This window comes from Chrysemys picta, chromosome 24 (assembly GCF_011386835.1).
Source record: "Chrysemys picta bellii isolate R12L10 chromosome 24, ASM1138683v2, whole genome shotgun sequence".
NCBI lineage: Eukaryota > Metazoa > Chordata > Testudines > Emydidae > Chrysemys > Chrysemys picta.
Window position 1 is genome coordinate 17670916 of NC_088814.1, and position 25686 is coordinate 17696601.

The 25686-nt window shown below is 51.8% G+C and overlaps 1 protein-coding gene across 1 annotated transcript in view; it reads right to left on the bottom strand.

Moving 5' to 3' along the window:
* SCN4A (sodium voltage-gated channel alpha subunit 4) overlaps window positions 1–19764 on the bottom strand; it is a 186093-nt gene extending 166329 nt beyond the window's left edge. The window contains exon 1 of the mRNA XM_005283115.4: window positions 19637–19764. The gene's annotated coding sequence lies outside the window, so the exon portion shown is untranslated. The remainder of the gene's footprint in view (window positions 1–19636) is intronic.
* Between the last annotated feature and the right edge of the window lie 5922 nt (window positions 19765–25686).

Below are 25686 nucleotides of genomic sequence, written 5' to 3' on the forward strand. Positions count from 1 at the left end.
CAGATAGATCATAGAATCATAGAATCATAGAATATCAGAGTTGGAAGGGACCTCAAGAGGTCATCTAGTCCAAACCCCTGCTCAAAGCAGGACCAATTCCCAGCTAAATCATCCCAGCCAGGGCTTTGTCAAGCCGGGCCTTAAAAACCTCCAAGGAAGGAGACTCCACCACCTCCCTAGGTAACGCATTCCAGTGTTTCACCACCCTCCTAGTGAAATAGTTTTTCCTGATATCCAACCTGGACCTCCCCCACTGCAACTTGAGACCATTGCTCCTTGTTCTGTCATCTGCCACCACTGAGAACAGCTGAGCTCCATCCTCTTTGGAACCCCCCTTCAGGTAGTTGAAGGCTTCTATCAAATCCCCCCTCATTCTTCTCTTCTGGAGACTAAACAATCCCAGTTCCCTCAGCCTCTCCTCATAAGTCATGTGCTCCAGACCCCTAATCATTTTTGTTGCCCTCCGTTGGACTCTTTCCAATTTTTCCACATCCTTCTTGTAGTGTGGGGCCCAAAACTGGACACAGTATTCCAGATGAGGCCTCACCAATGTCGAATAAAGGGGAACGATCACGTTCCTCGATCTGCTGGCAATGCCCCTACTTATACAGCCCAAAATGCCGTTAGCCTTCTTGGCAACAAGGGCACACTGTTGACTCATATCCAGCTTCTCGTCCACTGTGACCCCTAGGTCCTTTTCTGCAGAACTGCTACCTAGCCATTCGGTCCCTAGTCTGTAGCAGTGCATGGGATTCTTCCGTCCTAAGTGCAGGACTCTGCACTTGTCCTTGTTGAACCTCATCAGGTTTTTTTCGGCCCAATCCTCTAATTTGTCTAGGTCCCTCTGTATCCGATCCCTACCCTCTAGTGTATCTACCACGCCTCCTAGTTTAGTGTCATCTGCAAACTTGCTGAGAGTGCAGTCCACACCATCCTCCAGATCATTAATAAAGATATTAAACAAAACCGGCCCAAGGACCGACCCTTGGGGCACTCCGCTTGAAACCGGCTGATACATGGGTTTACTCTCATCAGGTGTCATTATGGTATGGGGGGAAATCCAGACTATGTAGGGTCACTCTCATTAGGTGTCATCATGGCCAAGAGCATGACATATTACAAGAGGCTTCGTGGTCCTGAGGCAGGAAAACATTGACGTGCACACTTAACTTTACACGTAAGTTAAGTGCTCAGTTGAATCGGAGCATCACAGGTTACAGAGAAAGGTGCAGCTCCTTTGCATTACGTTCTGGTGTGTTATTTGCCAAAAGGTCTGTCTAAGTGGTGTGTGATCATGTCAAGAAAGCCCCAATCATGGTGCATACACATAAGGGGCAGAGTTCTAGTTGTTATGGGGCATGTAACTCTGAATTCCCTGACTGATGTGTGTAAAATCTCCAGCTCCCTTCTGCATTCGCTTAGCTCCTGCATTCCTTTTTAGAAAGGTAGCTTAAAGCCAGTTAAGCCAGTCTCTCGTCTGCTCTGAGGTCACTCATTGCCACCTTGATCTTCTGAGCGAATTCTAACTCTAAGCACCCGGTGCCTGCCACCAAAGGGGACAGTTGTGATGGTGTATTTGGAGTCACCTGTCCACTAAGCTCTGTGTTGAGGCCTGGGTTAGCTATTGTTATTATTTATTTGTGTTGCCATAGCACCAGGACCCCATAAACACAGACCAGAAAGATGGTCCCTGCCCCAAGCACATCCTGTGGTGGGAAAAACACAGGAACAGCCCAACACTGTGGCATTTAACTTCAGAAAGGGAAACTATGCAAAAATGAGGAGGTTAGTTAAACAGAAATTAAAAGGTACAGTGACTAGAGTGAAATCCCTGCAAACTGCCTGGACACTTTTCAAAGACACCATAATATAGACCCAACTTAAATGTATACCCCAAATTAAAAAACACAGTAAAAGAACTAAAAAAGAGACACTGTGGCTTAACAACCATGTAAAGGAAGCAGTGAGAGATAAAAAGACTTCCCTTAAAAAGTGGAAGTCAAATCCTACTGAGGTGAATAGAAAGGAGCATAAACGCTGCCAAATTAAATGTAAAAATGTAATAAGAAAAGCCACAGAGGAGTTTGAAGAACGGCTAGACAAAAACTCCAAGGGTAATAACAAAATGTTTTTTAAGTACATCAGAAGCAGGAAGCCTGCTAAACAACCAGTGGGGCCCCTGGATGATCGAGATACAAAAGGAGCACTTAAAGACGATAAAGTCATTGCGGAGAAACTAAATGAATTCTTTGCTTCAGTCTTCACGGCTGAGGATGTTAGGGAGATTCCCAAACCTGAGCTGGAATTTGTAGGTGACAAATCTGAGGAATTGTCACAGATTGAGGTGTCACTAGAGGAGGTTTTGGAATTAATTGATAAACTTAACAGTAACAAGTCACCGCGGCCAGATGGCATTCACCCAAGAGTTCTGAAAGAATTCAAATTTGAAATTGCGGAACTAATAACTATGGTTTGTAACCTGTCCTTTAAATCAGCTTCTGTACCCAATGACTGGAAGTTAGCTAATGTAATGCCAATATTTAAAAAGGGCTCTAGAGATGATTCCAGCAATTACAGACCAGTAAGTCTAACATCAGTACCAGGCGAATTAGTTGAAACAATCGTAAAGAATAAAATTGTCAGACACGTAGAAGAACATAAATTGTTGGGCAACAGTCAACATGGTTTCTGTAAAGGGAAATCATGTCTTACTAATCTATTAGAGTTGTTTGAAGGGGTCAACAAACATGTGGACAAGGGGGATCCAGTGGACATAATGTACTTAGATTTCCAGAAAGCCTTTGACAAGGTCCCTCACCGAAGGCTCTTACATAAATTAAGTTGTCATGGGATAAGAGGGAAGATCCTTTCATGGATTGAGAACTGGTTAAAAGACAGGGAACAAAGGGTAGGAATAAATGGTGAATTTTCAAAATGGAGAGGGGTAACTAGTGGTTTTCCCCAAGGTCAGCCCTGGGACCAATCCTATTCAACTTATTCATAAATGATCTGGAGAAAGGGGTAAAAAGTGAGGTGGAAAAGCTTGCAGATAATACTAAACTGCTCAAGATAGTTAAGACCAAAGCAGACTGTGAAGAACTTCAAAAAGATCTCATAAAACTAAGTGATTGGGCAACAAAATGGCAAATGAAATTTAATGTGGATAAATGTAAAGTAATGCACATCGGGAAAAATAACCCCAACTATACATACAATATGATGGGGGCTAATTTAGCTATAACTAATCAGGAAAAAGATCTTGGAGTCATCATGGATAGTTCTTTGAAGATGTCCACGCAATGTGCAGCAGCAGTCAAAAAAGCAAAGAGGATGTTAGGAATCATTAAAAAGGGGATAGAGAATAAGACGGAGAATATCTTATTGCCCTTATATAAATCCATGGTATGCCCACATCTTGAATACTGCGTACAGATGTGGTCTGCTCATCTCAAAAAAGATATACTGGCATTAGAAAAGGTTCAGAGAAGGGTAACTAAAATGATTAGGGGTTTGGAATGGGTTCCATATGAGGAGAGATTAAAGATGCTAGAACTTTTCAGCTTGGAGAAGAGGAGACTAAGGGGGATATGATAGAGATATATAAAATCATGAGTGGTGTGGAGAAAGTAGATAAGGAAAAGTTATTTACTTATTCCCATAATACTAGAACTAAGGGCCACCAAATGAAATGAATGGGCATTAGGTTTAAAACAAATAAAAGGAAGTTCTTCTTCACACAGCGCACAGTCAACCTGTGGAACTCCTTGCCTGAGGAGGTTGTGAAGGCTAGGACTATAACAGGGTTTACAAGAGAACTGGATAAATTCATGGAGGTTAAGTCCATTAATGGCTATTAGCCAGGACGGGTAAGGAATGGTGTCCCTAGCCTCTGTTGCCAGAGGGTGGTGATGGACAGCAGGAGAGAGATCACTTGATCATTACCTAACAAGGTTCACTCCCTCTGGGGCACCTGGCATTGGCCACTCTCAGAAGACAGGATACTGGGCTGGATGGACCTTTGGTCTGACCCAGTACGGCCGTTCTTATGTTCTTATATTCTTATGAGTTCTCATCAGAATTTCCCCTTCTCCTTTAAGTGGCCCAAAGCACAAACGTCATGGCCCCCAGGGCTCTTGACTGTAGCTAAAATAGGTGCTGGGTCCTACAGCAGAGCTGCAGCGGCCCCAGGGTGAGGTCCTTTAATCTGTGGTTCCCTGTCTCCCTATTTAATCCACAGCGCCTTCCCAAGCAGCACAAGACACTGTGTGCAGACGGGATTCCAGATGCAGCCAATTGTTGCCCACAACATGGCAACACGGTGCTGTTTGCTCCAGACTCAGTAACAGACAACTTGTATCTTGCCCCATCCCCAATCTGTCTGTTGATGGACAATCAACACAAGGCCTCCATGGTTGGGCTGGGGGCTCCAGGAGCAAGACCATTCAGCTTGTTTATTAGCTCAGACTTTGAAAAGAACTCACTGCAGGGTGTGGGTCAGACCCTCTCAGTTAAAAGGACATCACAGGCCTGATTTGAAGCTGTGCCCATTGTCCACTGCGTGCAACTCCCTGGGCTACTCTAAAGCACAGTGGCTGGCTACAGCCCCTATGCAGGGTTACCATCTTTTGAAATGCAAAAAAAAAAACAAAAAACGGCAGCCCCCCGCCCCACAAGACAAGCCTGCTGCAGCCTCAAACCCCAACCACAAGGCAATTCTGCAACCTCCCCACAACAGTATCTAGAGAGATAACACATATAGAGAAGATTGATGACATCCCACGTCTCCTTACTCTTGTGTGACTCAAACCCTCTTTCACACACCCATGCGGTGCGCTTGCATGTTGGTGTGTAGACAGGTGCTGTATTTCAACGGTTTTTATCTGTTATCACGTAAACTGAGGAAGTGGGAACACTGCAGCATCTCTGTCTGGACACAGACACTTTGAACATTAGCTAGCCTAGTGCAGTGTGACAATAATGCAAGTCTTTAGACCCACGTTAAAAAAACCTGGCAAATTAAATTATTTTTCTGGCAGCTACACAAGATAGTTAAATCGAAAACAGACTGAGCAAAGTTACAAAGGGCTCTCACAAAACTGGGTGACTGGGCAACAAAATGGCACATGAAATTCAATGTTGATAAATGCAAAGTGATGCACATTGGAAAACATAATCCCAACTATACATATACAGTGATGGGGTCTAAATGAGCTGTTACCACTCAAGAAAGAGATCTTGGAGTCATTGTGGAGAGTTCTCTGAAAACATCCGTTCAATGCGCAGCAGCAGCCAAAAAAGCGAACAGAATGTTGGGAATCATTAAGAAAGGGATAGATAATAAGACAGAAATATCATATTGCCTCTATATCCATGGTACGCCCACATCTTGAATACTGCGCGCAGATGTGGTCGCCCCATCTCAAAAAAGATATATTGGAATTGGAAGAGGTTCAGAAAAGGGCAACAAAAATGATTAGGGGTGTGGAACGGCTGCCATAGGAGGGGAGATTAATAAGACTGGGACTTTTCAGCTTGGAAAAGAGACGGCTAAGGGGGGATATGATAGAAATCTATAAAATCATGACTGGTGTGGAGAAAGTAAATAAGGAAGTGTTATTTCCTCCTTCTCATAACACAAGAACTAGGGGGCCACCAAATGAAATGAATAGGTAGCAGGTTTAAAACAAACAAAAGGAAGTATTTCTTCACACAATGCACAGTCAACCTGTGGAACTCCTTGCCAGAGGATGTTGTGAAGAACAAGACTATAACGCTTGAAAAAAGAACTAGATACGTTCATGGAGGATAGGTCCATCAATGGCTATTAGCCAGGATGGGCAGGGATGGTGTCCCTAGCCTCTGTTTGCCAGAAACTGGGAATGGGCGACAGGGGATGGATCATTTGATGATTACCTGTTCTGTTCATTCCCTCTGGGGCACCTGGTACTGGCCACTGTCGGAAGACAAGATACTGGACTAGATGGATCTTTGGTCTGACCCAGTATGGCTGTTCTTATGTTTTGAACTGGCAAATCCATAAAAAACCTGCCCAGGCCGGTTAAATACCAGCCAGGTGGTAACACTAACCCTATGGGACCATCTGCCAGCAGAGTCTACCTTTTTCCACCCCCAACGTACCCCCTACGCTAGCTCTACACCAGCCAGACTCCTCAGTACAAAGGGAATGAGATCTGGAGGGTGACTATGTCTAGCTTGACTAAGGGACTACAGGGGTGGGGAGGAAGAGACCCAGTACTGGACAGGTGCTCGCCCCCGGGAGGAGAGGAATTCCTTAGGATGCTGCAGGGGAAATATCTTGGACAAATGGGATGAGCCTGCAAAGGGTGGATTTAACCGGAAAAGCAGAAAAGGCTTCCTGGGAGCCAGCAGCCTGGGCTGCAGAACTGTGGTGTGGGGCGTGTCGTACAAGTCCCAGGAGGTGGGGCGCTGAATCTGACCAACCAATGTACTAGGAAACATGCTGCAGAGGGATGGCCTACCAGGCCCTCGACGGTGATCTAGAGGCCTAACAGGTCTTTCCCTTCTTTCTTTTCCATGGGGCTCCCTCCAAGTCTGAGCTCTGAAGATTTGCCTGAGATAAAACCTCAATTTCCCTGCTGCAGCTCAAGGGCATTCCTCCCCCGTGCCAGGCCTCTGCCTGGGTCACTGAACGGTAGGCCACAGGGACAGGGTGAACTACCCTCCTGCACCCCCCAAACTGCAGGGCTCCCCTCAGGCTGCTCCTCCATGTGCCAGAGCCAGCTTCCCTCTGGGCAGCAATTGGGTGACTCCCCCTGTGCCTCAGGATCCCCTCTGGGCCATTCACTACTGCGGCCCCACACAGCTTCCACCGCAAGAGGTGGGAAGCTGGGGGATGGGGGTGTGGAGTGCCCTCTATTAAACTGCCTGCCTTCACATTGGATCGAGAGGAGAGAGATGTAGGGCTGACGGGGAGAGCAGCCTCAGGGAATTAGCCGGGCAGAGGACGGAGGTGTGGGTGGCCATTTTGCTGCTCGTCAGGGTTGGGTTATGCTCTCAGAGTTGCTGTTTGTTTGGTTTGGCAGGCCGATTTTTGAGCTCCGCTATTAGATACCGGCTCAGGATTATTTCTGGACCGTGATTTGAGCTGGGCTTTCAGGCAGCTTTCAGTTTTCTTGCTTGTTTCTATAGAATCACAGAATCACAGACGTGTCGGGCTGGAAGGGACCTCGGGAGGTCAGCGAGTCCAACCCCTGCGCTGAGGCAGAACCAAGTAAATCTAGACCATCCCTGACAGGTGTTTGTCCAACCTGTTCTTATAACACCTCCAGGGATGGGGATTGCACAGCCTCCCTTGGAAGTCTGTTCCAGAGCTTAACTACCCTGAGAGTCACAAAGTTTCTCCTAATATCTAAATCTCCCTTGCAGCAGATTAAGCCCATTACTCCTTGTCCTACCTTCAGTGGTGATGGAGAACAATTGATCAATGTCATCTTTGTAACAACCCTTAACTGAGGCTTGTTCTCAGGTCCCCCTTTTGTCATCTTTTCTCCAGGCTATACATGCCCAGTTGTTTTAATCTCTCCTCATAGGGCAGGTTTTCTAAACTGATGAAGTGGGTTCTAGTCCACGAAAGCTTATGCCCAAATAAATTTGTTAGTCTCTAAGGTGCTACAAGGACTTCTCATTGTTTTTGCCGATACAGACTAACACGGCTAGCCCTCTGAAACCTTTAACATTTCTGTTGCTCTTCTCTGGACTCTCTCCAATTTGTCCACATCTTTCCCAAAGCGCGGCACCCAGCACTAGATGCGGTATCCAGCTGAGGCCTCACTAGGGCTGAGTAGAGCGGATCAATTAGCTCCTGTTAATACACCCCAGAATGAGATTAGCCTTTTCGCAACTGCATCATACTGTTGACTCATATTCACTCTGTGAACCACTATAACCCCCAGATCCTTTTCAATGTTACAACCACTTAGCCAGTTATTCCCTAGTTTGTAGTTGTGCATCTGATGTTTCCTTCCTAAGTGCAGTACTTTGCACTTGTCTTTATTGAATTTCACCTTCTTGATTTCAGACCAATTTTCCATTGTGTCACAGTCGTCCTGAATTCTCCTCCTCCAAAGTGCTTGCAACCCTTTCCTTTTATAAGCATGCTCTCCACTCCATTGTCCAAGTTATTAATGAAAATATTGAGCAGCACTGGACCCAGAACTGACTCCTGTGGGACCTCTCTAGATACACCCTCCCAGTTTGACAGCAAACCACTAACGGTCTGAGTACGGTCTTTCAACCAGCTGTGCACCCACCTTATAGAAATTTCATCCAGACCACATCTCCCTGGTTTGCTTATGAGAATGTCATGTGGGATGGTGTCAAAAGCCTGGTTAAAATCAAGGTATATCACGTCTACCACTTTATTCAGGTTCGATGGTTTTGTACCCACCAGCCACCAGCAGATGAAGAGACGCCCTCCACTCCATCCAAATGGCCACCAAGCTGCAATTGACCTAGGACTATTTTTGTCCCCAGCTGTTGGGATGGAGAAAGCCACCCCCGTTGTTCTTTGCAGGAGCTGGCACCTTTGGGGGAGGTTCCTGAATGTTCTCTAACGATTTTGCCCCAAGCCAGGAAGCTCTAGAGATGAGATTCTGAGGGGCCATGAAAGCATCCACCTCAAGGTGCACAGTAGAGCTCAGCATGTTGAGCCTACCCCCGAGCACCACAACAGCACTGACAGACACCTCTGCACACGTTCCCTGCCTCAGAACCACAAGGCCTGAATCCTGTGTTACACTCAGGTTCCTTTTCACTGTTCTGGCCTTGATGTAATTCCAGACCAAGCCTTGAGGACATCTCAGCCTCCCTGACCTCATTAGCTCTTGTCACCAGCTCTCCAGATAGTGACCTCAGTTCTTTGTTTTGCAGCAGTAATGGTTGTGTCTCTGGTTGGTTTTCATCCCAGCTGGGATCGGATCGGCTCAGACCGAGGTCATGTCTACACTACAAAATGAAGCTGACCTAACTTACATCGGCATGCCACCGCCGCAGTAATTACACCAGTTGTGTGTGTCTACACTTTGCTTCTCGTGTCAGCAGGGTGCATCCTCACCAGGAGCCATTTTATCAATTGCACTGACAGTGTGGGGCATTGTGGAAAGGCTCCTGGAAGCCATAATAGTCGACATAAGCAAGGCAGTGTCTAAAGTGACACTGCATTGGTCTAACTACATTGACTGTGACTCTACACCACTCATGGAGGTGGCGTTATTAAGTTGGTGTTGCAGCGCAGTTATGTCGGTGGGATCGAAATCTAAGTGCACATTTCCATAGTTAGGATGGCATAAGCAGCCGTGCATTGAAGGGGGAAGTCGTAATTCCATCAGCCTTTTTTTTCCCAAGCATCAGTTGCCTCTTTGCAGTGCTAATGTCGCCTGGGGCTCCAGTCCCTTCCATCCGCACAGCCCCCAAGTGCTTTGCAAACTTCATAGGCAGAAACCACGCCACCCAGAAATGCAGCCACCTCTGGGTGACCCAATGGCCCAGCAATACTCTGAGAAAGCACCGAGTGCCACACCCAGCTGTAACCGCAGGAGGGAGGTGGAGGATGTTGTGCAATCACCAACCACACCGAGGTATGGCCCACTGCCAGGGGTGCTGGAACAAGGGAGACCAGGGGGCCTGACCTGTCCACTTTTTGCAACAGGACTAGCCCCCTTCCCCTCTCTTCCCCACGAGGTCCACCCCCAAGCCTGGTGGAGCTGCCTGGGCAGTTGTGAGGAGCTGTGCGGACCCTCCACCTGCCCAGGGTGCGGGGGGGCCTGTGAGCAGCTCCCAGCCTGTGTCCCCACCTCCCAGGCCCCCCACTCAAGGCAGGTGGAGGGTCTGCACCAGCTCCCACAACTAGCCGGGCTGTGGCTCCAAGGTGCTGCCCCCTGGCTGGAGCCGTGTCAGGGTAAGAGCCACATGGGCAGCTATGGGGAGCCTGGGTCCCTACACTTGCCCTGGGTGGGGGGTCCAGGAAGTGGGGACACGGTCCGGGGGCTGCTTTCGCCCACCCACTCTGGGCGGGGGGTTTGGGCTCCCCGGCTCTGCTCTGGCTTCCATCTTCGCCGGGGGTGGGACCTCTGGGGGAAGAGGAGGGGCTTTGGGGGTAGGGGGGCCTGCCCCCCCTACACTTTTGGGAAGGCTCCGCCGCCCCTGTCTGCAGCACCCTGCTTTTGCTAGCACACTCCCAGGATCTCCAGTGACCCGGGTTCAATGCTCATGTCAGGAAGTGCTAATCAGTTAATCTTCCATCACTTAAGGGGAGCCTGGGACCCCTCCACCTGGCCACTATCCCCACCTAATTTTCAACGAGGCACCACAGACCCACCCTGAAAAATGCTCTGCACATTGCCCTACAGGCTGGGAAGCCACCTGACAACTTGAGATGGGAGCCTATGCCCACAGCACCCTCCCCATCCACTACACAGGGCATCATCACCCCACACTGCCCCCATTTGTTTTCCAAATACTGCCCATGCAGTAGGCTGCTCCAGGCCCTGGCTAGACAACTCAGTGCTCCATGCTGCCCAATCCCCTAAACCCTCCACACCCTCGCCAATGGGCTCGAGGCCCGCTCTGTATTAGCTAGCTCAGAAGGGTGAGGGCAGGTAGGATCTTCCTACAACAAATCACCCGCTGTTCTGAGCTGCTCCCACTGCAGTGCAGCCCCTGGCATAAGGCAGAGCAGTCCCCTGGGCCGCTCTAACGTACTGCAACTGCCCCACATCGGCTGCATGATAGCTTAGAACTGCCAGGGCACGGGTGCTCCAACCTCTCTTCCTCACACCCCCAATTCACACCTCGTATCCTCAGCCACATCTGCAGCACACCCCTTCCCCAGGGCTACCGGGCAGGGGCAGCACAAGAGCTGCTGCTCCTGCTCGGGGAATCCCCCCAGGGGCTGGTGTATGCCCTGCACAGTCCCAATGGGCCACACAAGTATTTAGGTGCCTAACTCGCACTGGTTTCACTGCTTCCTTTCCCCATTCACAGTATACCTCAGAGATGGAGAAGATGATCCCGTGTTGTCTCCTCCAGGGATTTCTCCAGCCAGGTTTTAAACATCTCGTGCACTGAGGATCTGATCTGTTCCCAAACTGACTCCGTCTCCATCAGGATCAGGACCGGGGCACAGACAGAACTGCACTTCCTTCATGCATTTAGTGTATTTATTTGCAGACCTTTTTCTAGTCCTCAGCCCCACCGGGTGGGAGTTAAAACAATTGCCACTGGGGGAATTGACCAAGAGGCCACAACAGAAGTTAAAGGCTGGCTTCCAAAAGATAGTGGAGAAAAGTCTTATGGATCAGGGCAACGGCCCCAGGGATGCAGCAGGTTCCTGGTACACAGGAGGTTCCTGGCCCCTTGCATACACAGCAGGTGCATGGCCCGTAGTGTATAAAGCGGGTGCATCACCCCTTGCATACACAGCAGGTGTCTGGCCCGTAGTGTATAAAGCGGGTGCATCACCCCTTGCATACACAGCAGGTGCATGGCCCGTCGTGTATAAAGCCGGTGCATCACCCCTTGCATACACAGCAGGTGCATGGCCTGTAGTGTATAAAGCGGGTGCATCACCCCTTGCATACACAGCAGGTGCATGGCCCGTAGTGTATAAAGCGGGTGCATCACCCCTTGCATACACAGCAGGTGTCTGGCCCGTAGTGTATAAAGCGGGTGCATCACCCCTTGCATACACAGCAGGTGCATGGCCCGTAGTGTATAAAGCCGGTGCATCACCCCTTGCATACACAGCAGGTGCATGGCCTGTAGTGTATAAAGCGGGTGCATCACCCCTTGCATACACAGCAGGTGTCTGGCCCGTAGTGTATAAAGCGGGTGCATCACCCCTTGCATACACAGCAGGTGCATGGCCCGTAGTGTATAAAGCGGGTGCATCACCCCTTGCATACACAGCAGGTGCATGGCCCGTAGTGTATAAAGCCGGTGCATCACCCCTTGCATACACAGCAGGTGTCTGGCCCGTAGTGTATAAAGCGGGTGCATCACCCCTTGCATACACAGCAGGTGCATGGCCCGTAGTGTATAAAGCGGGTGCATCACCCCTTGCATACACAGCAGGTGCATGGCCCGTAGTGTGTAAAGCGGGTGCATCACCTCTTGCATACACAGCAGGTGCATGGCCCGTAGTGTATAAAGCGGGTGCATCACCCCTTGCATACACAGCAGGTGCATGGCCCGTAGTGTATAAAGCCGGTGCATCACCCCTTGCATACACAGCAGGTGCATGGCCCGTAGTGTGTAAAGCCGGTGCATCACCCCTTGCATACACAGCAGGTGCCTGGCCCGTAGTGTATAAAGCCGGTGCATCACCCCTTGCATACACAGCAGGTGCATGGCCCGTAGTGTATACAGCGGGTGCATCACCCTTTGCATACACAGCAGGTGCATGGCCCGTAGTGTATAAAGCGGGTGCATCACCCCTTGCATACACAGCAGGTGCATGGCCCGTAGTGTATAAAGCGGGTGCATCACCCCTTGCATACACAGCAGGTGCATGGCCCGTAGTGTATAAAGCGGGTGCATCACCCCTTGCATACACAGCAGGTGCATGGCCCGTAGTGTATAAAGCGGGTGCATCACCCCTTGCATACACAGCAGGTGCATGGCCCGTAGTGTATAAAGCCGGTGCATCACCCCTTGCATACACAGCAGGTGTCTGGCCCGTAGTGTATAAAGCCGGTGCATCACCCCTTGCATACACAGCAGGTGCATGGCCCGTAGTGTATAAAGCGGGTGCATCACCCCTTGCATACACAGCAGGTGCATGGCCCGTAGTGTATAAAGCCGGTGCATCACCCCTTGCATACACAGCAGGTGCATGGCCCGTAGTGTATAAAGCCGGTGCATCACCCCTTGCATACACAGCAGGTGTCTGGCCCGTAGTGTATAAAGCGGGTGCATCACCCCTTGCATACACAGCAGGTGCATGGCCCGTAGTGTATAAAGCCGGTGCATCACCCCTTGCATACACAGCAGGTGTCTGGCCCGTAGTGTATAAAGCGGGTGCATCACCTCTTGCATACACAGCAGGTGCATGCCCTGTAGTGTATAAAGCCGGTGCATCACCCCTTGCATACACAGCAGGTGCATGGCCCGTAGTGTATAAAGCCGGTGCATCACCCCTTGCATACACAGCAGGTGCATGGCCCGTAGTGTGTAAAGCTGGTGCATCACCCCTTGCATACACAGCAGGTGCATGGCCCGTAGTGTATAAAGCCGGTGCATCACCCCTTGCATACACAGCAGGTGCATGGCCCGTAGTGTATAAAGCGGGTGCATCACCCCTTGCATACACAGCAGGTGCATGGCCCGTAGTGTATAAAGCGGGTGCATCACCCCTTGCATACACAGCAGGTGCATGGCCCGTAGTGTATAAAGCCGGTGCATCACCCCTTGCATACACAGCAGGTGCATGGCCCGTAGTGTATAAAGCGGGTGCATCACCCCTTGCATACACAGCAGGTGTCTGGCCCGTAGTGTATAAAGCGGGTGCATCACCCCTTGCATATACAGCAGGTGCATGGCCCGTAGTGTATAAAGCCGGTGCATCACCCCTTGCATACACAGCAGGTGCCTGGCCCGTAGTGTATAAAGCGGGTGCATCACCCCTTGCATACACAGCAGGTGCATGGCCTGTAGTGTATAAAGCGGGTGCATCACCCCTTGCATACACAGCAGGTGCATGGCCCGTAGTGTATAAAGCGGGTGCATCACCCCTTGCATACACAGCAGGTGCATGGCCCGTAGTGTATAAAGCGGGTGCATCACCCCTTGCATACACAGCAGGTGCATGGCCCGTAGTGTATAAAGCCGGTGCATCACCCCTTGCATACACAGCAGGTGTCTGGCCCGTAGTGTATAAAGCCGGTGCATCACCCCTTGCATACACAGCAGGTGCATGGCCCGTAGTGTATAAAGCCGGTGCATCACCCCTTGCATACACAGCAGGTGCATGGCCCGTAGTGTATAAAGCGGGTGCATCACCCCTTGCATACACAGCAGGTGCATGGCCCGTAGTGTATAAAGCCGGTGCATCACCCCTTGCATACACAGCAGGCGCATGGCCTGTAGTGTATAAAGCCGGTGCATCACCCCTTGCATACACAGCAGGTGTCTGGCCCGTAGTGTATAAAGCCGGTGCATCACCCCTTGCATACACAGCAGGTGCATGGCCCGTAGTGTGTAAAGCCGGTGCATCACCCCTTGCATACACAGCAGGTGTATGGCCCGTAGTGTATAAAGCCGGTGCATCACCCCTTGCATACACAGCAGGTGCATGGCCCGTAGTGTATAAAGCGGGTGCATCACCCCTTGCATACACAGCAGGTGCATGGCCCGTAGTGTATAAAGCGGGTGCATCACCCCTTGCATACACAGCAGGTGTCTGGCCCGTAGTGTATAAAGCGGGTGCATCACCCCTTGCATACACAGCAGGTGTCTGGCCCGTAGTGTATAAAGCGGGTGCATCACCCCTTGCATACACAGCAGGTGCCTGGCCCGTAGTGTATAAAGCCGGTGCATCACCCCTTGCATACACAGCAGGTGCATGGCCCGTAGTGTATAAAGCCGGTGCATCACCCCTTGCATACACAGCAGGTGCATGGCCCGTAGTGTATAAAGCGGGTGCATCACCCCTTGCATACACAGCAGGTGCATGGCCCGTAGTGTATAAAGCCGGTGCATCACCCCTTGCATACACAGCAGGTGCATGGCCCGTAGTGTATAAAGCCGGTGCATCACCCCTTGCATACACAGCAGGTGTCTGGCCCGTAGTGTATAAAGCCGGTGCATCACCCCTTGCATACACAGCAGGTGCATGGCCCGTAGTGTATAAAGCCGGTGCATCACCCCTTGCATACACAGCAGGTGCATGGCCCGTAGTGTATAAAGCGGGTGCATCACCCCTTGCATACACAGCAGGTGTCTGGCCCGTAGTGTATAAAGCCGGTGCATCACCCCTTGCATACACAGCAGGTGCATGGCCCGTAGTGTATAAAGCCGGTGCATCACCCCTTGCATACACAGCAGGTGCATGGCCCGTAGTGTATAAAGCGGGTGCATCACCCCTTGCATACACAGCAGGTGCATGGCCCGTAGTGTATAAAGCCGGTGCATCACCCCTTGCATACACAGCAGGTGCATGGCCCGTAGTGTATAAAGCGGGTGCATCACCCCTTGCATACACAGCAGGTGCATGGCCCGTAGTGTATAAAGCCGGTGCATCACCCCTTGCATACACAGCAGGTGTCTGGCCCGTAGTGTATAAAGCCGGTGCATCACCCCTTGCATACACAGCAGGTGCATAGCCCGTAGTGTATAAAGCCGGTGCATCACCCCTTGCATACACAGCAGGTGCATGGCCCGTAGTGTATAAAGCGGGTGCATCACCCCTTGCATACACAGCAGGTGCATGGCCCGTAGTGTATAAAGCGGGTGCATCACCCCTTGCATACACAGCAGGTGCATGGCCCGTAGTGTATAAAGCCGGTGCATCACCCCTTGCATACACAGCAGGTGTCTGGCCCGTAGTGTATAAAGCGGGTGCATCACCCCTTGCATACACAGCAGGTGCATGGCCCGTAGTGTATAAAGCCGGTGCATCACCCCTTGCATACACAGCAGGTGCCTGGCCCGTAGTGTATAAAGCCAGTGCATCACCCCTTGCATACACAGCAGGTGCATGGCCCGTAGTGTATAAAGCCGGTGCATCACCCCTTGCATACACAGCAGGTGCATGGCCCGTAGTGTATAAAGCCGGTGCATCACCCCTTGCATACACAGCAGGTGTCTGGCCCGTAGTGTATAAAGCGGGTGCATCACCCCTTGCATACACAGCAGGTGTCTGGCCCGTAGTGTATAAAGCGGGTGCATCACCCCTTGCATACACAGCAGGTGCATGGCCCGTAGTGTATAAAGCCGGTGCATCACCCCTTGCATACACAGCAGGTGCATGGCCCGTAGTGTATAAAGCCGGTGCATCACCCCTTGCATACACAGCAGGTGTCTGGCCCGTAGTGTATAAAGCCGGTGCATCACCTCTTGCATACACAGCAGGTGCATGGCCCGTAGTGTATAAAGCCGGTGCATCACCCCTTGCATACACAGCAGGTGCCTGGCCTGTAGTGTATAAAGCGGGTGCATCACCCCTTGCATACACAGCAGGTGCATGGCCCGTAGTGTATAAAGCCAGTGCATCACCCCTTGCATACACAGCAGGTGCATGGCCCGTAGTGTATAAAGCCAGTGCATCACCCCTTGCATACACAGCAGGTGCATGGCCCGTAGTGTATAAAGCCGGTGCATCACCCCTTGCATACACAGCAGGTGCATGGCCCGTAGTGTATAAAGCCGGTGCATCACCCCTTGCATACACAGCAGGTGCATGGCCCGTAGTGTATAAAGCGGGTGCATCACCCCTTGCATACACAGCAGGTGCATGGCCCGTAGTGTATAAAGCCGGTGCATCACCCCTTGCATACACAGCAGGTGCATGGCCCGTAGTGTATAAAGCCGGTGCATCACCCCTTGCATACACAGCAGGTGCATGGCCCGTAGTGTATAAAGCGGGTGCATCACCCCTTGCATACACAGCAGGTGCATGGCCCGTAGTGTATAAAGCCGGTGCATCACCTCTTGCATACACAGCAGGTGCATGGCCCGTAGTGTATAAAGCCGGTGCATCACCCCTTGCATACACAGCAGGTGTCTGGCCCGTAGTGTATAAAGCGGGTGCATCACCCCTTGCATACACAGCAGGTGCATGGCCTGTAGTGTATAAAGCGGGTGCATCACCCCTTGCATACACAGCAGGTGCATGGCCTGTAGTGTGTAAAGCCGGTGCATCACCCCTTGCATACACAGCAGGTGTCTGGCCCGTAGTGTATAAAGCGGGTGCATCACCCCTTGCATACACAGCAGGTGCATGGCCCGTAGTGTATAAAGCGGGTGCATCACCCCTTGCATACACAGCAGGTGCATGGCCCGTAGTGTATAAAGCGGGTGCATCACCCCTTGCATACACAGCAGGTGCATGGCCCGTAGTGTATAAAGCGCGTGCATCACCCCTTGCACACACAGCAGGTGTCTGGCCCGTAGTGTATAAAGCGGGTGCATCACCCCTTGCATACACAGCAGGTGCATGGCCCGTAGTGTATAAAGCGGGTGCATCACCCCTTGCATACACAGCAGGTGCATGGCCCGTAGTGTATAAAGCGGGTGCATCACCCCTTGCATACACAGCAGGTGCATGGCCCGTAGTGTGTAAAGCCGGTGCATCACCCCTTGCATACACAGCAGGTGCATGGCCTGTAGTGTATAAAGCGGGTGCATCACCCCTTGCATACACAGCAGGTGCATGGCCTGTAGTGTATAAAGCGGGTGCATCACCCCTTGCATACACAGCAGGTGCATGGCCCGTAGTGTATAAAGCCGGTGCATCACCCCTTGCATACACAGCAGGTGTCTGGCCCGTAGTGTATAAAGCGGGTGCATCACCCCTTGCATACACAGCAGGTGCATGGCCTGTAGTGTATAAAGCGGGTGCATCACCCCTTGCATACACAGCAGGTGCATGGCCTGTAGTGTGTAAAGCCGGTGCATCACCCCTTGCATACACAGCAGGTGTCTGGCCCGTAGTGTATAAAGCGGGTGCATCACCCCTTGCATACACAGCAGGTGCATGGCCCGTAGTGTATAAAGCGGGTGCATCACCCCTTGCATACACAGCAGGTGCATGGCCCGTAGTGTATAAAGCGGGTGCATCACCCCTTGCATACACAGCAGGTGCATGGCCCGTAGTGTATAAAGCGCGTGCATCACCCCTTGCACACACAGCAGGTGTCTGGCCCGTAGTGTATAAAGCGGGTGCATCACCCCTTGCATACACAGCAGGTGCATGGCCCGTAGTGTATAAAGCGGGTGCATCACCCCTTGCATACACAGCAGGTGCATGGCCCGTAGTGTATAAAGCGGGTGCATCACCCCTTGCATACACAGCAGGTGCATGGCCCGTAGTGTGTAAAGCCGGTGCATCACCCCTTGCATACACAGCAGGTGTCTGGCCCGTAGTGTATAAAGCCGGTGCATCACCCCTTGCATACACAGCAGGTGCATGGCCCGTAGTGTATAAAGCGGGTGCATCACCCCTTGCATACACAGCAGGTGCATGGCCCGTAGTGTATAAAGCGGGTGCATCACCCCTTGCATACACAGCAGGTGCATGGCCCGTAGTGTATAAAGCCGGTGCATCACCTCTTGCATACACAGCAGGTGCATGGCCCGTAGTGTATAAAGCCGGTGCATCACCCCTTGCATACACAGCAGGTGCATGGCCCCTGCTGCATAAAACAGGTGCCCAGCCCTTTGCATGCACAACAGGTGTAGGGCCTCTGATGTATACAACAGGTGCAGCAACCCTTGCATCTGAGGCGGATTCATAGCCCGTGCATATACAGGATGTGCATATACAGGATGTGCATAGTTGGTAGTTGCATGGCCCCTTGTGTATACAGCAGGCACGTGAAAATTGTCATTAGGTGTGAGTGAGTCCCATGCAGAATCTATCCAATCTGTGGTTTCATCCCTCTTTCATCCCCTTCCTTCTTGTCTTTCTCAGTCATCCTCTCTGTTTTTCCCCCTCCCCCTCCCACTCCAGTCCTTTATTTCCCTTCTCCCCGTCTCCTAATTCTGCCTCTCTTTACCCCCCGCCCTCTCGATGTTATCCCATGGCCCGGGGGGGATCGGCTGCCTGTGTACACACCACACACTGCAGGCTCAGGGAATCTTTGGCTGGGAAATAGGAGAGGATTCGCAATGGCTTGAAATGGCGTCTTCTCCTGGCACGGCACCTTATGACATTTCGCAACAGCGCAGAAATTGTTCTCTCCTCGCGACCTTCCCCGCGAGGGGCTCTTCGCACTTTCCCACGGGGCCCAACTTCAGCGCCGAAGAGGGCCAAGGGATCTCTTCCACAAAAGGAGACGCAGCAAACACTCCCTACCCAGGGCAGCCTGAAGACCTTTCATGCAACCTCCAGCTTGGACTGGCCAAAGTTTATATTTAGAAGGCGAGGAGGAGCAGCCAGGAGCCAGGGGATTTCTGGCTTGAAAGCTGTGTTCTGAGCGGGGTGCTTCAGCAGAAGGGAGATGGACCAGAAGTGTAATTTCTGCCCCCACCCCTTAATTGGAACAGCCAGTTTGCAGTCACTAGGGTCTGGGTCCTAGTGGGATTGGTTAGTCCACAGAACTCTCTTTACTGTCTGCTTGCTGTTTATTGCCTCTCTCCGCGGGGCCCTTCTCCTCTTTCCCTAACCAAGTCTGGAGCCAGGCTCGCCTGACGGCAGAAAAAGCACAACCAAGCGGTCTTTCTCCAGACACTGTCGAGCCCCCGGGGACGTCGCAGGGCTAAGTTCCCAAGAGCAGGGGAGCGAGAGCCCTCAGGCTGCGCTGTCATTTAGGCAAAGCACAGGGAGAGTGGGGGCTTGTTAGTTTGTACCAAACCCCGATCTGTGCTACTCTAGGGGGGGAAAGCTCCGAGACACTGACCGGCTGCCTGGCAGCAACCCAGGGCTTAATCGGTTACTTACTTTTCGATGGAAAAAGCAGTGTCCCAAGGAAAGAGCTTTTAGGGTCAGATTTTCACTCTCCTTCGACTCCGAGAGTGTGAGTGGCTTTGGCTCAGCTGGTGCCTGCTGGCAGGACAGCTGCTGCTGTCAGATGGTCACGAGTGAAACCTGAGGACCTGAGGGGTTCTTCAGGTAGCATCGGTCTCTCTCGGCTCCGGCATTCGTCCTCTGGGCAGCCAATCAAGTGGGAGGCAGTTCCTCTGACTGCAGCCCCATGCAGGGTGCTGGAGAGAGGGGACAGGCTCCCTGGGGCGTGCACACAAGGGGGACCCCTCAGCCCAAGCGGCTCCTGAGTGATCCATGGGGAGCAGAGTTGGGAGCAGCTCACTAACTGCGTCACAGCGAAAGGCCGATCCAGCCAGGCAGCCCCTTGGCTCAGGGCAGAACAAGGGGCAGGATCTGCTGCCTGGTGAGGCCGCTTCAGACTAGAGCTGGGCAGCACCTGGTTTTTTGGTGCAGGAGCCAGGCCAAACCCTAGAAAATAAATCCAGTTCCGGCCGCGCCACAATGACATTTTCTTTTCTTTTTTCAGTGAAACGAAACAACAAAATTCACTTCAGCCCAAACCGAAAGGCGTGTCCTGGGTTTGAGTTTGGGACCGTCTTCTTTTTTAAAAATAAAAGAAAATGGAAGTCAAATTTCAAAGTGAAAGGTAGTTTCAAATCGAAGACTAGAAATGTTGCATTTTGATTGTTTCTTCTTTCTTTGGGGGGGGGGGGGGGCAAAAAAATGAACTTGGCATAAACTATTGCAAACGATTACAGTTGACCTAAAGATGTGCTTTTGAGGGGGGGGGGAGTTTTTTTTCCCAAAAAGTGTGGCCCAGTTCCCCTCCCAACTGAGTCTGGCACCTCAGGGATCCCACAAGTTGGTACCAAACAGGAGTGGGGTAAACTAAGGCCATCAGACCCCCTCCAGCTGTTCTAACATGAAGAGAAATGGCATGCAAACAGGCAGGGGAGTATGACGAGACAACTGTTAGGTAGGGGGTGTTCTGAAGCCACTGCCCTTCATGCCGACCAATACTGTCTCATTGCCTCCTTGCCCTGCCCTGTCTGTCCGTGTCTGTCCACCTGCCCTCTCTTGTTGTACACACCGATTGTCAGCTCTTTGGGGCAGGAACCGACTTTTTGTTGTGTGTTTGGACAGCACCTGGCACAACGGGGGGCTGGACCATGGGTTCCTAGCTGCTATCTGTATAGAAAAAATACATACTAATGGCTGGAGGGTCAGGCTGTAGATTGAGAATGTACCAGCTCTGCTCGGATCCAGGTCTAACACTGAATGGCTCCCAGGGGCCAATTCTCCTCTCATTGCTCCTGAAAGAAGCTGTCTGGTCTCAAGGACAGTCAGGCCGCAGCACCCAGCTGTCTGAGGAAACCAGGAATCCTGGCCCAGAACAAACTCAGGTCTTATGTTGCAAGCCCCATAAATGGATGTGCCTCAGTAAGTGCCCCCAGAAGCAATGAAACCCTACAAGGGAAGGGGAAGGCACCGAGAGTGTTCTATAGAATAAAGAGGCTGCTCATAATATCGAGCTCTCATATAGAACTTGTTATCAGTTAATCTCAAAGCACTTTACTGAGGAGATGAATCTCATTAGCCCCATTTTAGAGAGGGGGAAACTGAGGCACAGATCAGCAACATGACCTGCCACATCTTGAATACTGCGTGCAGATGTGCTCGCCCCACCTCAAAAAAGATATATTGGAATTGGAAAAGGTTCAGAAAAAGGCAACAAAAATGATTAGTGGTATGGAACGGCTTCCATATGAGGAGAGATTAATAAGACTGGGACTTTTCAGCTTGGAAAAGAGACAACTAAGGGGAGATATTATAGAGGTCTATAAAATCATGACTGATGTGGAGAAAGTAAATAAGGAAGTGTTATTTACTCCTCCTCATAACACAAGAACTAGGGGTCAACAAATGAAATTCATTGGCAGCAGATTTAAAACAAGCAAAAGGAAATATTTGTGCACACAACGTGCAATCAACCTGTGGAACCCTTTGCCAGAGGATGTTGTGAAGATAAGTTCATGGAGGATAGGTCCATCAATGGCTATTAGCCAGAATGGGCAGGAATGGTGTCCCTAGCCTCTGCTTACCAGAAGCTGGGAATAGGCGACAGGGGATGCATCACTTGATTATTACCTGCTCTGTTCATTCCCTCTGAGGCACCTGGCATTGGCCACTCTCGGAAGGCAGGATATTGAGCTAGATGGACCATTGGTCTGACCCAGTATGGCCGTTACAATGTTCTAATGTTTTGCTAGAAATTTTAAAAATCAGGACTGTTTAGAGAGGCCCGGGTAGCAGTCCCTGCTCTTCCCGACTCAGAGGAATCTTTGAATCAGGCTGGGCTAGGACCCGAACCTGGTTCTCCCACAGTCCAGTGAGCTATCGCCAGGCCGTGGGGACACAGACTCCTCAACTCAGGGTTTGAGCTGAAAAGTAACATTCGGACACAATTCGGTTGTCACAGAAGGTTTGGGGCTTGTTCCACAGCAGACCAAAAACAAATGTCAGAATCTCAAAAGTTGCTGTGAAGTGGGACTGTCACTCACTAGGCAGCTCTACTCACCAGTGCCCGGCTCCCACCTCATGCTCACCACCAAGAGGTGCAGGGCACTAGTGTGCACTGGATTGGAGAGCGGCCCGTGACACAACAGGACAAGCTCAGCACTGTGCAGGCTGAAATGTGAATGGGAATATTGGGTCCCCCTTCCTTCATTGCCTGCTTGCTTTCCTCCCCAAGAGCACGGGGTGTCTCCAGGGTCCTCACTGGGGGCTCAGCATAGCTCTGCGTAGACCAAGGCTGCTTTGGCCTGGAATGGCCATTCTGAACCAAAGCAAAGGAAGCCACATGGATGTCACCTTTCAGTCTTTGGAGCGGTTTCTGCTTCGCCACGGCACTTCCCCTGGCTCAGATTAGGGGTTGTTAGCTAAGGCTGTAAAGCAAACTCATTAATCTCTCTCTCTCTCTAAATTGTCTTGGTACCACTAGTTGGGACACAACACCACACCCAGAAGGTGTGTGGGTTACAATGCCAGTTGCAGCTTTGTGACTGGACCAGTGACAGCTCCTGTGACCCAGACTGGGATAGGAATCAGCTTCCCAAGGCAAAGTAAGTTATTTAGTACAGCCCCCGGAGTCCCTCGGCACACGGCGAGCTCTACCTGCACTCCCCTCCCCTCTGCCAGGCAGAGAATATTCCCATTGCAAACACCTGCATGCATCTCCTGAAAAATGAAGGGCTAAATTCTACTCTCAGTACAACAAGCAGAGATCCAGTGGGGGAAAGGCCCCGAGAACACATAGGACTGGAAAGCCTTCCCTGGCTACGCTGGTGTGTCTAACTCTCACAGGATGCAAAGGGGACAGCAGAGCTCTCACTCAGGAGAAGCACAGACACTAGGTCACCCAGGTCTTCCAGCAGCACAGGTGAGGCACGTGTGCTCCCAGCGCTGCCTGGCCTCCAGGTGTCTCTAGCTGCCTGCGGAGCTGACTGCCTGTGGGGCAGAGGGCTGCCTCCAGGACTTGACTGGGATCCTGTCTAGCTGCTGGCGAGAGCTGCTGTGAGTACCCTGCCCAACCAGCCACAACGAGAGGGGCCAATGGGAGAATGCAGCAGGCCCAGGCTACAGGTTGTGAATGCACCTGATAGGGACTTCCCCAGGTGCCTCAGCGTAACAAGTTGGCTTGCGCTTCCAGGGCCGCCCAGAGGATTCAGGGGGCATGGGGTCTTCGGCAGCGGGGGTCCTTCTGCTTCGGGACTTTGGGGCACTTCGGCGGCGGGTCCTTCACTCACTCCGGGACCCGCCGCCGAAGTGCCGCCGAAGACCCGGAGCGGAAGAAGCCCTCTGGGTCTTCAGCAGCGGGTCCTTCACTCGCTCCGGGTGTGTTTGGTGGCACTGAAGGACCTGCCGCCGAAGACCCGCCGAAAACTCTCGTGGGGGCCCCTGAAAACTCTCATTCTCATGGGGGCCCCTGTGGGGCCCGGGGCAAATTGCCCCACTTGCCTCCCCCCTCCCCCCCCGGGTGGCCCTGTGCCAGCCTGGCCTGATTGCTGAGGAGGAACACCTGAGAGGGGTCAGGTGCTCCCCCTACAAACAGCAACAGTGGACTACAGTGGAGGAGGGGATTGAGAGGGGCCAGAGCAGAGGCAGCACCAGCAGAGAAACCTGCAAAGGGCCTCACTCCAGGCAGGAAAGACTTGGCAGTGCCTTGACCAGAGGGTAACTGGTTGTATTGTGCTCGGGAAATTGCAGGTTTATTTTGAGTTTAGTTTCTGTCAATAAACCCAGACCCCAAGAAGGGGCCTTGGGAACAGCTACAGAAAAGGCTGTGTGAAGATTATTTAAGAAGCTCCTTGAGGGGGAAACTGAGGCAGGCAGCCTATAGTGTGACCTCAGACCCTGAGATGGTGTACAGGAGGCAGCCAGCCTGGTGGCTGTCAGCCATAATGAGGAGGGGGGAAATGGCCAAAGGGAGGTGGCCCTCAGGCCAATGGAAAATCCTGCCATGCTGTCCCAGCTCCAGCTCCAACCAGCCTCACAAGGACTTTCATGGACTTCCCAGTGAGCTGGGCTGCCTGGCAGCCATGCCCCTAGTGAGAGGGAACCAGATGAGTCTGAGAGAAAGCAAGAGACCTTCTCCCTGGTCTACCACGGGGAAGCCTTGGGCAAAGGCAGGAGGAGGCGAAGGGAAGAACCTGCTCCAGAACACCTGTCTCCAGTCATTGCCAGTGGTCACCCTGCTGCAGCCCAATGGAGAAGAGTGTCTCCACCCCTGGAGCAGCAAAGCACAGAGTGCACCCAGCATGGTCGCAGCTGTCCCTGGTACGTGGAGTCACCCATGTGTCTTTCCTCGTAACATCATGCACCTGGCTCAGGCCACGCTAATGAGGCTTGTTGGGTCTCACTGTGGGGTGAGAGTACCTGAGGGTGCCCATGAGCCCTGGCTGAATCCTCCCATCTTGGGCTCTGCTCTCCTGCAGATGGTCCTTACTCAACAGCTACCCAGTCACTTCAGTCAAGGCAGAGGGAGTCAATGCAGGTGTGGCAGGTCCCTGTTGGTCACCCCACGTCAGACACCAGCTCTCTGTGCTTATTGCTGGCTCTTCTGGCCTAGCAAGCCAGCTCCTAGCATGGCCATGGGGCCCATCAGCAATGGCACAGACGCGTCACTCTGATCCATTAGAGCAGTCACGTCCACCCTAGGCAATTCTTCACCCCCAGGGCTGAGCACCACGTGGCGAGGAAGGCTCATGTCCCCCACCAAGTCGGGTGGGGGCGCAGCCGAGGGACAGATGGGGTGGCGCAGAGAGGGAGAAGATAGGTCCCAAGTACCCGTCAGAGGAGAACACCTGTCTTTCCCTACCCGCCTCCCAAGGGCAGTGACCCTTGTTTGCTCTCCTACCTCTCCAAGGGCAGGCCCTGTCTCGTCCCTCAGAGCAGCACACACTCCTCTCTGGGGCACTAGTCAGTCACATTATAACTGCATTGACCAAGGTGTTGAACTAAGAAGATTCCAGGGTGACAGATTTCAGGCTGTCTTCCCCAAGCTGTGCCTTGCAGCTTATAGCTGGTCTGTGCTGTCTTCCCAAAGAATCCCTGGAAGACACTGGCCCTTCTATATAGTGGTGATGCAAAGCTCCTTGTCCTTTCCAAAGGCACCCTGTGCTACTGGTGCCTGGCCTCCCATTAGCCCCTGCCTGGGCATGTCTGGACTTGCTTCTTCCACCCTGTCTAACCCTGTTGGGAGCCTCCTTGCTGCAAAGAAATCCACAACTTTGGCCTCACCCTGACCTTAGAATTGCCTGGCTTTCTAACCGTTATTTTGCTGATAATGTTTGTGGAAGGCTTTTTCCCCTGTATACTTAGACTGCGGAACTCCCTGCCACAGGATGACAAAAACATCGCAAGAGCCAAAGTACGACTGGACATTTATATGGATCACAAGAATAGCCAGAGGGCAATGGTTAATGCTAACAAGGAACACTGGAAAG